Below are 13693 nucleotides of genomic sequence, written 5' to 3'. Positions count from 1 at the left end.
GCAACTTGGGCTTTGTCCAGGGCACCAACAATTTGGAGGTAGAATAATATTTATATTAACGATCTTATAAGGTGATTAGGAGGAAAGTACTTTGTAAACTTTGCTTCTCTAGATGTATGAACTGTCAGGATCATGATGTTCAGAGCGCGAGGTTAGCTTAGAAAAGAGACTGTCAGGGCTAAGAGGGCCCTTAGAGCAGGGAATGTCAGAGCTAGGAGCAGCCTTAGAACAGGCAATGTCAGGACTGGGAGGGGCCTTAGAACAGGGAATGTCAGGGCTGAGAAGGCCCTCAGAAGAGGGAATGTCAGGGCTGGGAGGGGTCTTAGAGATTCGATTCAATTTAACCAGCATTTATTAAGTGCCTGCTAGTTGCAGACCACTAGGTGGGGTAACTAGAAACAATTACAAAGATCACGTTTGTTTTAACTTCCCCACAAGGCAATTTGTAAAAAGAAGGGGGAGAGGGACTTTAAAGCTGATATGGAGGCTAGTGGTGAAGTAGATAGGGTGCCAACCCTGGGAGTCAGGAAGACCTGAGTTCAAATCCACCCTCAGACAATTCCTGTGTGACCCTGGGTGAGTCACTTAACCTCTGTCTGCCTCAGTCTTCCCATCTATAAAATGGACATAATAGCAGCGCCTCCCTCCCAGGGTTGTCATGAGAATAAAATGAGATCATATTGGGAATGTTCTTTGCAAAACTTAAAGCGCTCTCTATATAAATGCTAGCTATTATTAAGATGATTTAAAAGCTCCCCTGGACCCCACCCTACCCTCGACTTAATTATGGACCTAGAAAAGAACTCGGAGAACATTTAGTTTAAGCGTCCCTTTGGCAGATGAGGAAACAGTGGCCCAGAGAGGTTAAATACTCTGCCCTGTGTCTCTCAGCTGGGAAGTAGACATCTGAGGTCCCTTCCAACTTTAAATCCTGTGCTACAGTCAGTGAGAAAGAAAGAGGGGAGGAGGCAGAATGAGGGGGCACATCGAATCCTAGAGCTAGAGCCAGAAGGAGACTCACAGACCATCTAGTCCCATCCCCCCATTTTACAGGAGGGAGAGAGGGGAGAGAAGTGAGGTGACTTGGCCAGAGTCACACAGCTAGTAAGGGAGAGGGGCAGGATCCCAATCTGTAGCTTCTCACACAGAGTTCTGCATTCCCAACCCTACAGAACACAATCTAGGGCAATCCCCAGGTTTTCCATAGGTGCTTGCTTGTCCCCACTCAGGACATACTCCCTAAAAGCAGCTACTGGAAAATTCCTTTATAGCCAACCTCCCCTGAAGCCTGTTGAGCTGGGAACAGGAGCTATCCAGAGAAAGAAGGGATTCTTCCTCCAGGGAAGTCAAGCAGGCTTTAGTCATACACCCAATCAAAGAAATCAGCCACAAACAAGTGGGCAGCTTCCAGCCCCAGCGAGGAACAGAGTGCACCATTCTCAGTAATCCCATAGATCACCATGGACTCAGCCTTGTGGACCACCCCACCTCCCTGCCCTTTACCTGTGGCTGCATCAAAGCATTCCATCTAAGGCTTCTGCCACTAATTTCCCTCTTGCTGGGCAGGTCTACAGCTTCCTGGGCACCCTGGGCACAGACCAAAAGGCCTAGTACTGCCAAGAGGGCATGGAAAGGTACCACACAGATGGGATGGTACAGACAGGACTGACTTTGAAGCATCCCTACATCTGTAGGGTGGCTAGGCTTCTGTAAATTCTCTCAGCCCTTCTTAGGGACGCATCCTGGGAGCAAGAAAGAATCCCAGATGAGGATTTATAGAGACCCGAGAACATAGACTGTCAATCCTGGGAGAACCCATAGAACACAGAACATTAGAGGTGGGAGGGACCTTAGCAAAGAGAATGTTGGGGGTGGGGGAAAGCCTAGAGCTTAGAACATCAGAGGTGGAAGGGACTTTAGCAACGAGAATGTCAGAGACTGAGAATCCTCACCCTAGAACACAGAACATCAGAGGTGGGAGGGACCTTAGCAAAGAGAATGTCAGGGGGGAAGCCTAGAGCTTAGAACATCAGAGATGAAAGGGACTTTAGCAAAGAGAATGTCAGAGACTGAGAATGCTCACCCTAGAACACAGAACATCAGTGGTGGGAGGGACCTTAGCAAAGAGAGCATCGGAGACTGAGAATCCTTTAGAATAGAGAATATCAGGGGTGCAGAAGCCTAGAACATTGAATGTCAGAGTTGGGAAGGACTTTGGGAAAGAAAATGTCAGAGATCAGAAGTTCTTAAGAACAGAGAATGTCAGAAGCAGGGGACCCTAGAACAAAGAATGTCAGATCTGGGTAGGGGGGACTTTAGAAAAGAAAATGTCAACAGGAGAAGAGAGAAGGTAGAGAGGGCAGAGCTTGGGAAACCTGAGATGTAGAATGTCACAGCTGAAGGGAACCTAAGAACACGGAACATCAGATCTGGAGGGACCTGGAAAATGGAATGTCAAAGACAAAAGGGACCTGAGGACAATGTCAGAAATTTCACAGAAATTTCAGAACTGGAAAACAACTTAGCTCATAGAACGTCAGAACTAGGAGGAACCTCCTAAGAAAATAGCAAAGCCATTTTTCAGATGGGTAAACTGAGACCCATAGAGGGGAACTGTCTTACCCAAAGTGACCCAGTGAATCTGGCAGACCCAGACCCAGAAGTCAGAGTCTTCAGGCCTGAAGTCCAAGGCTCCTTCTGCTGCCCCTGGGATGACCCAACTACAAAAATTTCAGGAATGATTGGTTGGTGTTTGGAGGATCTTCAAGCTTCTGAGGAATCTCAAGGCACAGCTTGTCCCAATCACAGCCACCTTCTCATGTGGCTTTTCCAACACAGAACAGCCCAGAATGATCAGGTCCTCTCCTCAGTGGGCGACAGTGGAATAAAGTCCCCGCCGGCTGGGAAAGGTTTGCGAACACCACTGAGACTTAGATTCACCCGATCCCGGCCCAACTGGGGTCACTGGCCTCTCCATCTTCTCCTCAGCCACAGGATGCAGCTGCTAAGACCACTTCTCTGTCCCTGACTCTTTCCAGTCAAAAGTGACAAGTACATGGCTTTCACAATTGCCACACACTCAGAGACCCAGTACTTCCTCCCACCCTTGGAGCTCGTAGGAGTGAGCCAGAGAGCCCCAGTGCCTGGCACGTGGTAGAAGTTTGTTGACTGACTCACTGACAATCCACAGCCAGCTTTTTACAGAGAAGGAAACTGAGGCCAGCAACAGTGAAGTGAAAGGTCCCAAGATCATATAGCTAGTCTGTGGCAGAGCTGGACCCCTGGATCCTCTTCTCACAGCACGCTCACCTTTTTATCTCTTTTTTTTTTCATTTTAGCATCTCTTGGGCTATTTATTTACCTTTGATTCAGATTCACCCTTTTATCTTAAAGATAAAAGCATTCGCCTCAAGTGCTACAGTTGTGGGGAGTGACTGAGATATAAGGGGCACAGGGTCTAGGACAAAAAGACAAGTGAGGGGAAAGGATGAATGAATGAATGCGTGAATGCATAAATGAATGAAGCATTTGTTAAGTGCATTTATTAAGCATTTAGTATGTGCAAAACACTGTATTAAACACTAGAAAGTATCTGAGGCTGGATTTGAACTCAGGTCTTCCTGACTCTGGGCCTAACACTGCCAAGGATACAATCCTGCTGTGAAATTGACCTAAAATTTGTCACTTTATTTTATTAGAGAGGAGGTCTGGACCTATGATTTTCAATGTTGAGAACTCCCAGTGAGGAAATTCGATACATTAATACAGAATAGCAATTCCTTTATAACTTACAGTCTTAGAGAATTGTCTGGGGGAGAAATAGCAGTTAATATTTTTTGCTCGCCCTGTCCACAGAACCCCAGAGGGGGCAAATGTCGATGAAGAAAGAAGTGTACACCCTGGTTTGAAGCACAGTTTTCTTGCCTTTCCAATCAGGATAATGTTCCTGCCGTTTCTAGCTCACCGGGCCCCTTGGGGGCTTCAATGAGACAACAGGAATGAGATGGGGACTTGGTAAACTCCAAAGGGCCAGACAGATGTGAGGACCCGTGATCATTCACTGAGAAAGGGCCGAGTCTGAGGGCGCTCAACATGGAAGCTGGGAGCCGGCTCTGAGCCCAGGCCGGGTTGCAGCTTGGATGCTGTTGCAAAACCTACCTGCCCCTCAGGGGGAGAGAAACAAAGGAGGAGGCTCTGCTGCTGGCCTCCCCAGCATCCTCCAAAATGTGAAACAGGCCTGGCTTGGCAGGAACTGGAGACACAGAGGCCCCAGACTAGAGTTCTTTAATCTCCACACGTTCTTCCTGAAGGGCCTGGGGTAGGAAGGGGATTCTCAAAGGGGCCAGAGTTGTCGCAAACTGTTCTAATCTCCAGTTCCTCCCCCCAACCCCATCCCCACGCCCTTACTGCTTGTGACCTTGGACATGTCGTGGTCTTTATCTAGGCCAAAATGCTCGTTCTATGGGGGAGGAAACTCAGCCCTGGTGAGCTTGTAACTTTCCCAAAGCTTCTTTAGGTGTTAAGTGATATATGAACTTCTTCCTGGCTCTGACAGCCCATGTTCTAAGGCCCCCTCCCCAGTCCTGACATTTCCTGTTCTAAGGCTGCTCCCAGCCCTGTTCTAAAGTCCCTCCCAGCACTGACATCCCCTGTTTAAAGGCCCCTCCCAGCACTGACATCCCTTGTTCTAAGGTCTTTTCCAGCCCTGACATCCCCTGTGCAAAGGTCCCTCCCAGCTCTGACAGTCCCTGTTCTAAGGGTGCTCCCAGCCCTGACATTCCCTGCTCTAAGATTCCTTCCAGCTCTGATATTCACTGTTCTAAGGCCCCTCCCAGCTCTCACTTTCTATGTTCTAAAATCCAACCTGTTCTGATGTTCTGTGAACCTTGGACTCTAGGAATCCTCCTTCCTAGACTCTAGAAGCCCGAAGCCCTGTTGATTGTGCCTGTGTTGTGTTCTTGGATAGGAGGGAGCAGGGGGAGGGGGCTGCAGTCCCGACTCATCCCATCTGCTCCCCATCAGCCTCCTTGACTCTCAAGCTTTCCCAACTCAGAGTTTCTCATTTGTTTTCAGTTCTTATTTGTAATTTGGCAATGTATGGTGTGGGATTGGAAGGTGAGAGGAAGAGGATGTGGGAGGAGGGGGGAGACAGAGTCCTGAGGACTGCTCCCTCCCCTTCCCCCCACCCCTGCTCCATAACACCCCAAACCTGGAGATTTGGAAGCACCATTGTCCCAGGCGGGTGAAAGAGAATGAGGAAGCCAGCCCAACCCTTGGCCAAACTGGGAAAGCACCAATATTGTGACCTGGCGCTTCCCATTCTGAAACTGGAAACTCACAAGGCGCCAAGGGCAGGGCTGGGAGAGGTAGGAAATCCTGGGGTCTGACGGTTAGCTCTGTGATGCCACACAGGACATTTCCTAATCATGCCTCATTTTCCTCCACTGTAAAATGAGAGGAATGGACAAAATCAGGTCAGAAGTCAAAGGATCAGAGATTTAGAGGGGAGGAGCTTTAAGAATTCATTTTATACAATCCCCCTCCTCACCTAACAGAGGAAGAAGCTGTGGTCCATCCAAGAGGTCAGGAGACTTGTGCAAAGTTAGTTGAGTCAGAATTCAAATCCGGGTTCCGAGAAGCTAAATCCAGAACTTTGCCCATTATGCCACAAAGGCTGATAATCTGTGGTCTAGATTCTATGCACGAAACTCCCTCCCAGCTCTGACATTCTCTGCTTTTGTTCTAAGCATCTCTAAGAGCCCCTAGATGGGCCAAGGTCTTTGCATTATGATTCTCTGTCCTCTGCTTACCAGGTAGCACTTTATCAGGGCTGTGAATTGTTGCCATGCCCATGTTGCAGCTAGGAAAACTGAGGTGGAGAGCAAACAGAGGGCATGCCTGAGGGAGCCCTCTGTGTGAACAGCCTGCTCAAACTGGATGCTCACAACACCCTCCACTCTCTTCTCCCCCCTCCAGCTCCTCCAATTCCTCCTTTCCTAATTCAGTTGAAGCTTTTGCCTGATTGACCCAGATCTGCGGCCAATGAGGCAGCCCCTTGCCGCAATAAGACACAAAAGCACATTTCCATAAAAGAATCTGACAATTACCCAGACTCCCTGAAGACCCTTTCTTGACGTCAGTAAGCTGCCGGATGGGCACAGAGAGAAACAATGAATGCCAGCCTCCTGGACCTTCCACCACATGCTGATGACTAGAACCAGCTGGGGGGCATTAAGGTAGATGACTGTTGGGGGGGGGGGGCTGATGGCCTGACCTCAGAAAGGCTGTGACCTTGAAAAGGTCCCAGCAGCCAAAGCTGTCGGCCATGCTTACATGTTTAACCACACAGGCAGCAGGTGGGATGCTACATTCCACACCCAGAAGGTATGAAGGAGTCACCCAGGGTCTAAAAGCTCCTGAGCATACCCCTTCCAGCCGGTGGTAAGGCAACTGCCTAAGGACAGGAAATCAGGAGACCCGAGTTCAAGTACTGCCTCTGATATTTACCACCTCTGTGACCTTGGACAAGTAATTAACCTCTTGGGGAGCCTCAATTTCTTCATCTGTAAAATGGGAATAACCATTTCTGCAGTCCCTCAAGGGTTACCGTGAGGTTCAAATGAAACAAGATAACACAGGGGTACAATGCATTACACACCTTACAATGCCATTAAGGGTTGGGGCTTATGAGGGCTCTCCAAGTCAGCTCTGGAAGGGTTGGGAAAGGCAGGGCAGTCTGGGCAGGCAGCACATCTGTCAAGACATGCAGGATGGTCGGGCCAGCGCTCATTTCCGTGCCTCATCAGAGGTTTCCTGAAGTATCCTGAAATATCACTGGGATGCTCCATCCTGGCTGGAGGGAAGCTGATGCCAGACCAGTGGCCGATGGATCCCAGTTCAGAGTTGATAGGCCTTCACCAGATTGCCAGAGGAGGGGGGTGGGCACAAGGGCAGATGAGTGGGTCCCAAGGACTGGGGGAAGAGAACGAAACTGCAGTTTGGAGGTTTCTGCAAATGTGCAGGGAGTTCAGCAAAAACGCTGAGACCTCAAATGTTCTCTCTCGTTGTTTGTTATTTTCTTCTGTAGTGGCTGACTCTTCTTGACCCCACTTGGGGTAATCTTGGCAAAGAAACTGGAGGGATTTGTCCTTTCTTTCTCTGGCTCATTTTATGGATGAGGAAACTGAGGCAGACTCCAGCACTCTATCTCCCCATGCCACCAAATACTCTCCATAGGGGCTGGATAGGTGCCAACTCTGCCTTGACTGACCTACTTTGAGCAAAGTACTGGGAATCAGGAAACCCGCCTCAATCAAAGAACAATGTGATTTTGTGAGTGGAGACTTTCCTCATAATGGTCTCAATTCGGGGCAGCTAGGTGGCGCAGTGGATAGAGCACCAGCCCTGGAGTCAGGAGGACCTGAGTTCAAATCTGGCCTCAGACACTTAACACTTACTAGCTGTGTGACCCTAGGCAAGTCACTTAACCCCAATTGCCTCACCAAAAAAAACAAAACAAAAAAAAAATAATGGTCTCAATTCCCTCATATCCAAATTGAGGGAATAGAATAGATGCTCCCCACAGACCCTCCCAGCTCTGACCTTCTCTCTTCTAAAAGTTCTCCACTAGCTCTTGGCACCCAATTCTTCAAACTATTTTTCTCTGACATCATTTCAAGCCACATTAACCGGCCCAATCACCCTCCTATGTAATCAACCAATCAATCAATAAACATTTGGTAAGTACCTATGTGCCAGGCACTGTGCTAAGTGCCAAGAATAAAGAAATGAAAGACTCATCAGTGGCTATAACCACCCTGGTTCTCGATTTCTCCATCCATAAAATGGATAGCTTTTGAGCTGCAAGTTGCATTTTAGAGGTCATCCAGTCCAACCTCTTCATTGAACACATGAGGAAACTGAGGCACAGTGGTCAAATGACTTTCCTAGGAGTTACATAGTAAGGAAGTGTCTGAGGTGGGATCTGAACCCAGGTCTTCCTAATCTCCAAGTCCTGAGGGCCAGAAGTAGGAATTGAGGAAGCTCCTTACACCAGCCCATTACACAACAGTGGGTGGCCCATGAGGGCTCCAAGGGCAGGCCAGGCACTTGTCAGGACAACAGTGTCCATCACCCCAGGGGAAAGGGTGGTGGGGGTTGGAAGAAGAACTGAATCTACTCTTCAGAAACCCCAAAGAGCAGCTGACTCCATAGTGCTGACTCAGGTCATGGTATTTCCAATTCCTGCAGTGCTACATGAGGGAGGGGTAGAGGAGAAGGGGCAAAATGCTTCTGGCCCAGCCTTGTGCTTGGATGCCCATGGGGAAGTGGGAACCCAGTCCACTGGCCCCTGTCTCACTCAAGGGTCTATAGCTTCTTGGTTGCAATGTGCTTTTCTTACAAAAGAGGAGGGAGGAATTACAAGGATGGCTCATTCTCATTTCATAGATGAGCCAACTGAAGCATGGAGGGGGTATGTAGCCTGCCTCAGGTCACCCAACAGGCACAGTCATTGGCCATGTGGAACTGGATGACCCATAGATATCTAAAACTCAACATGCCCTCAAATGAACCCGTTATCTTTCACCCAAAATCTCCCCTTCCTAATTTCCCTTTTACTTGGAGGAGTGCCACCATCTTCCCACCCACCCACCCCAGGGTTGCAACTCGAGTGTTGTGCTCAAGTCCTCACTTCCTCTCAACCCCTATATCCAATCAATTGTCAGGTCTTGTTGTTTCTACCTTCCTAATATCTCTAGATCATGCCCCCTTCTCTCCTCTGACATGGCCACCACCCTGGACTATGGCAATAACTGCTGGGGGGTGGGGATGTCTGTCTGCCTCAAGTCTCTCCCTACTCCAGTCTATCTTCCAGTCCACAGTCAACCAGGTCTTCCTAAATCCCAGATCTAATCATGTCACTCCACTCCCTTCACCCCATTCCATAAACTCCAGTGGCTCCCTAGCACCTTCAGGAATATACAGGTGTACCTCAGAGATATGGCAGATTCAGTTCTGAACCACTGCAGTAAAGTGAATATCACAATAAAGCAAGTCACATGAATTTTTTGGTTTCCCAATGCATATAAAAGTCATGTTTATGGGGCAGCTAGGTAGTACAGTGGATAGAGCACTGGGCCTGGATTCAGGAGGACCTGAGTTCAAATCCAGCCTCAGATACTTGACACTTACTGGGCAAGTCACTTAACACCAATTGCCTCACCAAAAAAAAAAAAAAAAAGTCATGTTTACACTGTACTGTAGTCTATCAAGTGTGCAATCATATTATGTCTAAAAGAACAATATGCACATCTTAATTTAAAATACTTTATTGCTAAAAATGCTAACCATCCTCTGAGCCTTCAGCGAGTTCCATGCCTCCATGCTGATGGCTGATGGCTGATTACGGCAGTGGTCCCTGAAAGTTGGAGTGGCTGTGGCAATTTCTAGAAATAAGACAATGGCCACCTAGCTGTCCCCTGATCATCCTAATCCTATGTGAACTGATGATGCAAATAAAGTTGTATCTGTAGGTTCTATGATCTTCCAATCTGCCTTGAGCCATTTAAATGATGTGTTGCAAACACCAAGGAGAAATTGTTATTCTCTGACAAACCAGTCTGCTGTTTAGCATTTCTATACTATGAATCTTCTCTTGGAAAAAGGAAGGAAGGAAGGAAGGAAGGAAGGAAGGAAGGAAGGAAGGAAGGAAGGAAGGAAGGAAGGAAGGAAGGAAGGAAGGAAGGAAGGAAGGAAGGAAGGAAGGAAGGAAGGAAGGAAGGAAGGAAGGAAGGAAGGAAGGAAGAAAAATTTGGATTTCAGTCATTTGTGGTCAAATCTACAATGTGATCTGGGTCATCTTTGAACCTCCAAAATTCATTCTTGATTTATGAAAAACTTCTTAGTAAACAAATGAACAATCAAATGAAGGAATAAATAAACTTTGACCATGCAGCAGGATATAGAGGCCTGAGCATAAGGATATTAATGTTCCTTACCTGGTTCTGCCACCAGCCTACAGCCTAAATTCCTTTCAAATCATAATATTATATATTCTAATATTATGTGTTCTATGTTCTAAGGCCCATCTAAGTTCTGACATTTCATGTTCTAAGAGGTCTCCAGCTGACTTTACATCATTGATCATTGAAACCTAGGACATTCTCTGGTCCCACAACTATTTATGCCCCAATTTCTTCTCTTTTCCAGGACAGGGGCTTTTGGTGGGTCCAACGGCCTGTCACCCTGAGATTCCCCAAGCAGCCGCAGGTGGTGAATTGCCTCATATCTGGTAAACTCAGCTATTTCCCAAAGACACCTCAAGACTCATCTAATCTAAAGCTTCCCTGAACAGGGATTGCCAGATATCCTCCTAGACAAGCTCCTTAAAGGATAGGGGCTATTTTGTTTGTCTTTGAATCCCCAGTACCTGGCACATGGTAGAGTAGTCCCTTAATAGACGCTTGCTTAATGGATAGAGGGAGGGAGGGAGAGAGACAGAGACAGAGAGAGGGAAATAGAGAGAAACAGAGAGAGACGGAGAGGAGAGACAGAGACAGACAGAGACAGAGAAACAGAGAGACAGAGAGACAGAAACAGAGAGAGACAGAGAGAGAGGAGAGACAGAGATAGATGGACAGACAGAGACAGAGAGAGGGAGACAGAGACAGAAAGAAAGACAGAGAGAGAGAGAGATACTTGAGCACAGGACAAAGGGCATGGGACCATACCCTGGGAGGAGGTAGGTGGGAGGCTGGGTAATAGCAGTAAGTCCTGCCAAGCAGCAGCAATACCCAGCCAATTGCCTGACCTCTTAGGGATCAAAGGGGAAAAGGTCATCCAGGAGACTCTAAGGTATATTTGGATTGAATGCCAGAAATTTTCAGATAACATGCAGATTAGTCACCTTGAGCTTGAACCCAAAATCACAGAACATAGGATATAAAGGATCAACAAATACAGAATATCCAAGATGAAATTGACCTTAGAGAATGACAAGTCCAGTGGTGTCATTTTATATGGATGGATAATGAGTCACCTAGGGAGGGAAGTGACTTGTCCAAGGTCACACAGGTAGCAAGTAACAAAGCCAAGGCTCCTGGCCCCCATGAAAGGATACTTTTCCTTCTATCACTAGGATTGCATATCTGCATCCAAGAAAATCACCACCAGTGAGTGGCCCCAGCCCAACTCACCTAACCCACTAGACTATGACTCACATGGTAGTCAATTATCCATCATTTTGCCAATTTTAACAGTCGGCTTTCCTGTGCCATAGAACTGGCCCCAGGACCTCCCCATCCCAGATCATGGTTCATGTTCCATCCAACCATCCACCAAGACACTGGAGTCTGGCATGGCAAATGGCACATCCATCCCAAACCCAACCTCCCACTCTCCACTTCTTATTCTTGAGCAGAGGAGCAATAATCAGATTGATCCTACCATCGGTACCAAGAACAATGTAGCAATGGGCTGCCCTGTGACTCTACTCACCTTCCCTGGGATAACCAGGACTCCCCCCACCCCACCCATACCTACCCCTATATGTGTTATCCACACCACCACCCCCCCATAAGAATGGGTAAACTCCTTGAGGGCAGGAACTGGTTTCACCTTGATATTTCTCTTCCCCAGAGCCTGACACACACTGGGCATGTCATAACCACTCGTTGATTCATTGGTTTCTTCAATCAGGGCCCCAAAAGGCAAAGCCTTTCGGACATCCCCGAGAATGAATCTTTCCTGGAAATAAGTTTCACTTCTCCCCATACCTTATAGTCTGGAACTGCTGACAAAGCCTGGGGACTAAAGAAACACATTTGCTTAGAGAAGCAAAACCCAGAAAGCCCATGTCCACAGTGGAGGCCACAGCTGGAGGAGCAAAAGGTCACTCATCATAAATGCTCAGGGCCCTACAACCTTATGCCAATGCCCAAAGGGGAGGGAGCATAGGAAAAAAGACTGCCAGGGGGCAAGAGGCTCAGCCTCCAGACTCAGGTCTGTCACTGACTGCCCATGTGACATATTCTCGTCACTTGCTATCTCAGGGACTCCATGTCCTCACAAAATGAAAAGCGTAGATCAGGTGGTCTCTATTTCTTTCCTAACCTGGCATTTTGTGTTTTCTATTCCAAGGTCCCTCCTAAGTCTAACATTCCACCTTCTAAGGTCCCCCAGCCCTGACATTCCCTGTTCTGAGGCCCCTCACAGCCCTGACATTCCCTGTTCTGAGGCCCCTCACAGCCTTGACATTCCATATTCTAAGGCCCCTCCCAATTCTGACATTCTCTGTCCTAAGATTCTTTATCACTCCAGTATTCATTAGAGTAAGGCTCTACAATATAAACCCACATAAATCATTAGCTCTTCTATATATCACCAACAGAGCCCTGTAAGAATAGATAGTTCATTAAAAATAACCCTAGACAATATAAAATACCTGGGAGTATACCTGCTAAGACAAACCCAGCAACTCTATGAACAAAATTATAAAACACTTTTTATACAAATAAAGTCAAGTTTAAATAATTGGAGAAGTATTAATTGTCCATGGGCGGGCTGCATCAATATAATAAAAATGACAATTCTACCTATACTAATATACTTATTCAGTGCCATCCCAATTAAATTATGGAAAAAAAATTTTATTTGGCTAGAAAAAAATAATAACAGAACCCAAAATATAATGGAATCATGAAGGTAATGTGTACCATTACTTGGCATAATTAATCCAAAACAACAAATACCTCCCCCTTCCCCCAATTCCTACTTTATTCAAGAATTCCACAAGTCTTATCCTTAGAGCTTATCTTGAGTAACAACCCTGGGCTCTCCAAGACTATGACAGCAAAACACAAACTTCACCAGATCCTTCTAAGTTGAATGGGTTCCAAGTAAAGCCTGGCAACATTTTATGTCTTTGCTCTCTCTAAAGCAGTCTAATCAAAGGCATATCTGCATGCCACAAGATCTTCCCCTCACTCCAGGGGAGATTTGTTGGCCACAGACACTCAGACAGTTCCCAGGAGGAGGAGAAGGGGGCTGTAGTCAGCACTCAGGTTGAGAGGGTCCCATGCATTGAACTCCTTGAAACAAGGCAAAGTGGGAAAAGAACTGGATCTGGAGACTACAGACCTAAGTTCAAATCCTGGCTCAGCTCCTTCCTACCTCAATGACCTTGAGCAAGTCACTTCCCCCTCTCTGCCTCAGTTTCCTCATCTATAAAATGAAGGTGCAGTACTAAAAGATTTCTAAATTTCCTTCTGTCACTAAATTCTACAATCCTAAATAATTTAGATTATTTTTATAATTTATATCATTATTATATCAACACATTTTATATATTCAGGTTTATGATGATTGGATATATTTATTTGCCTTTATGATATATTTACCTTTTCGATTCAAGCTGATGGTAAAGAGGTATTTGAATTCTGATAATTAGCTGACCTTAGGGGAAGTTGGTTCACAGGCTCAGAGTTAGAGCAGGAAGAGACCTCAGAGATCTTCTAAACCCTAAGCCTCTTTTTCTTTATCTTGAAAATGATGGGGTTGCACTAGGGGGCCTCCCATATCCCTTCCAGCTCTAGTCCCAAGTTTCCCTGCCCTTCATTCTACAGAGGAGAAAGCTGGGAAGCATAGGAGTTGTGACTTGCCCAAGGTTACACTGTTAGTTAGCAGCTGACCCAGC

At 46.8% G+C, this 13693-nt stretch overlaps 1 protein-coding gene across 2 annotated transcripts in view; it reads right to left on the bottom strand.

The window, feature by feature from the left end:
• CMKLR1 (chemerin chemokine-like receptor 1) overlaps nucleotides 1–2778 on the bottom strand; it is a 45974-nt gene extending 43196 nt beyond the window's left edge. The window contains exon 1 of one of the 2 annotated variants that reach the window (XM_043979454.1): nucleotides 2623–2778. The gene's annotated coding sequence lies outside the window, so the exon portion shown is untranslated. The remainder of the gene's footprint in view (nucleotides 1–2622) is intronic. The other variant, XM_043979458.1, reaches the window with a different exon arrangement.
• Between the last annotated feature and the right edge of the window lie 10915 nt (nucleotides 2779–13693).

This window comes from Dromiciops gliroides, chromosome 1 (assembly GCF_019393635.1).
Source record: "Dromiciops gliroides isolate mDroGli1 chromosome 1, mDroGli1.pri, whole genome shotgun sequence".
Classification (NCBI taxonomy): Eukaryota; Metazoa; Chordata; class Mammalia; order Microbiotheria; family Microbiotheriidae; genus Dromiciops; species Dromiciops gliroides.
This window is presented reverse-complemented; position numbering and strand designations above follow the sequence as displayed.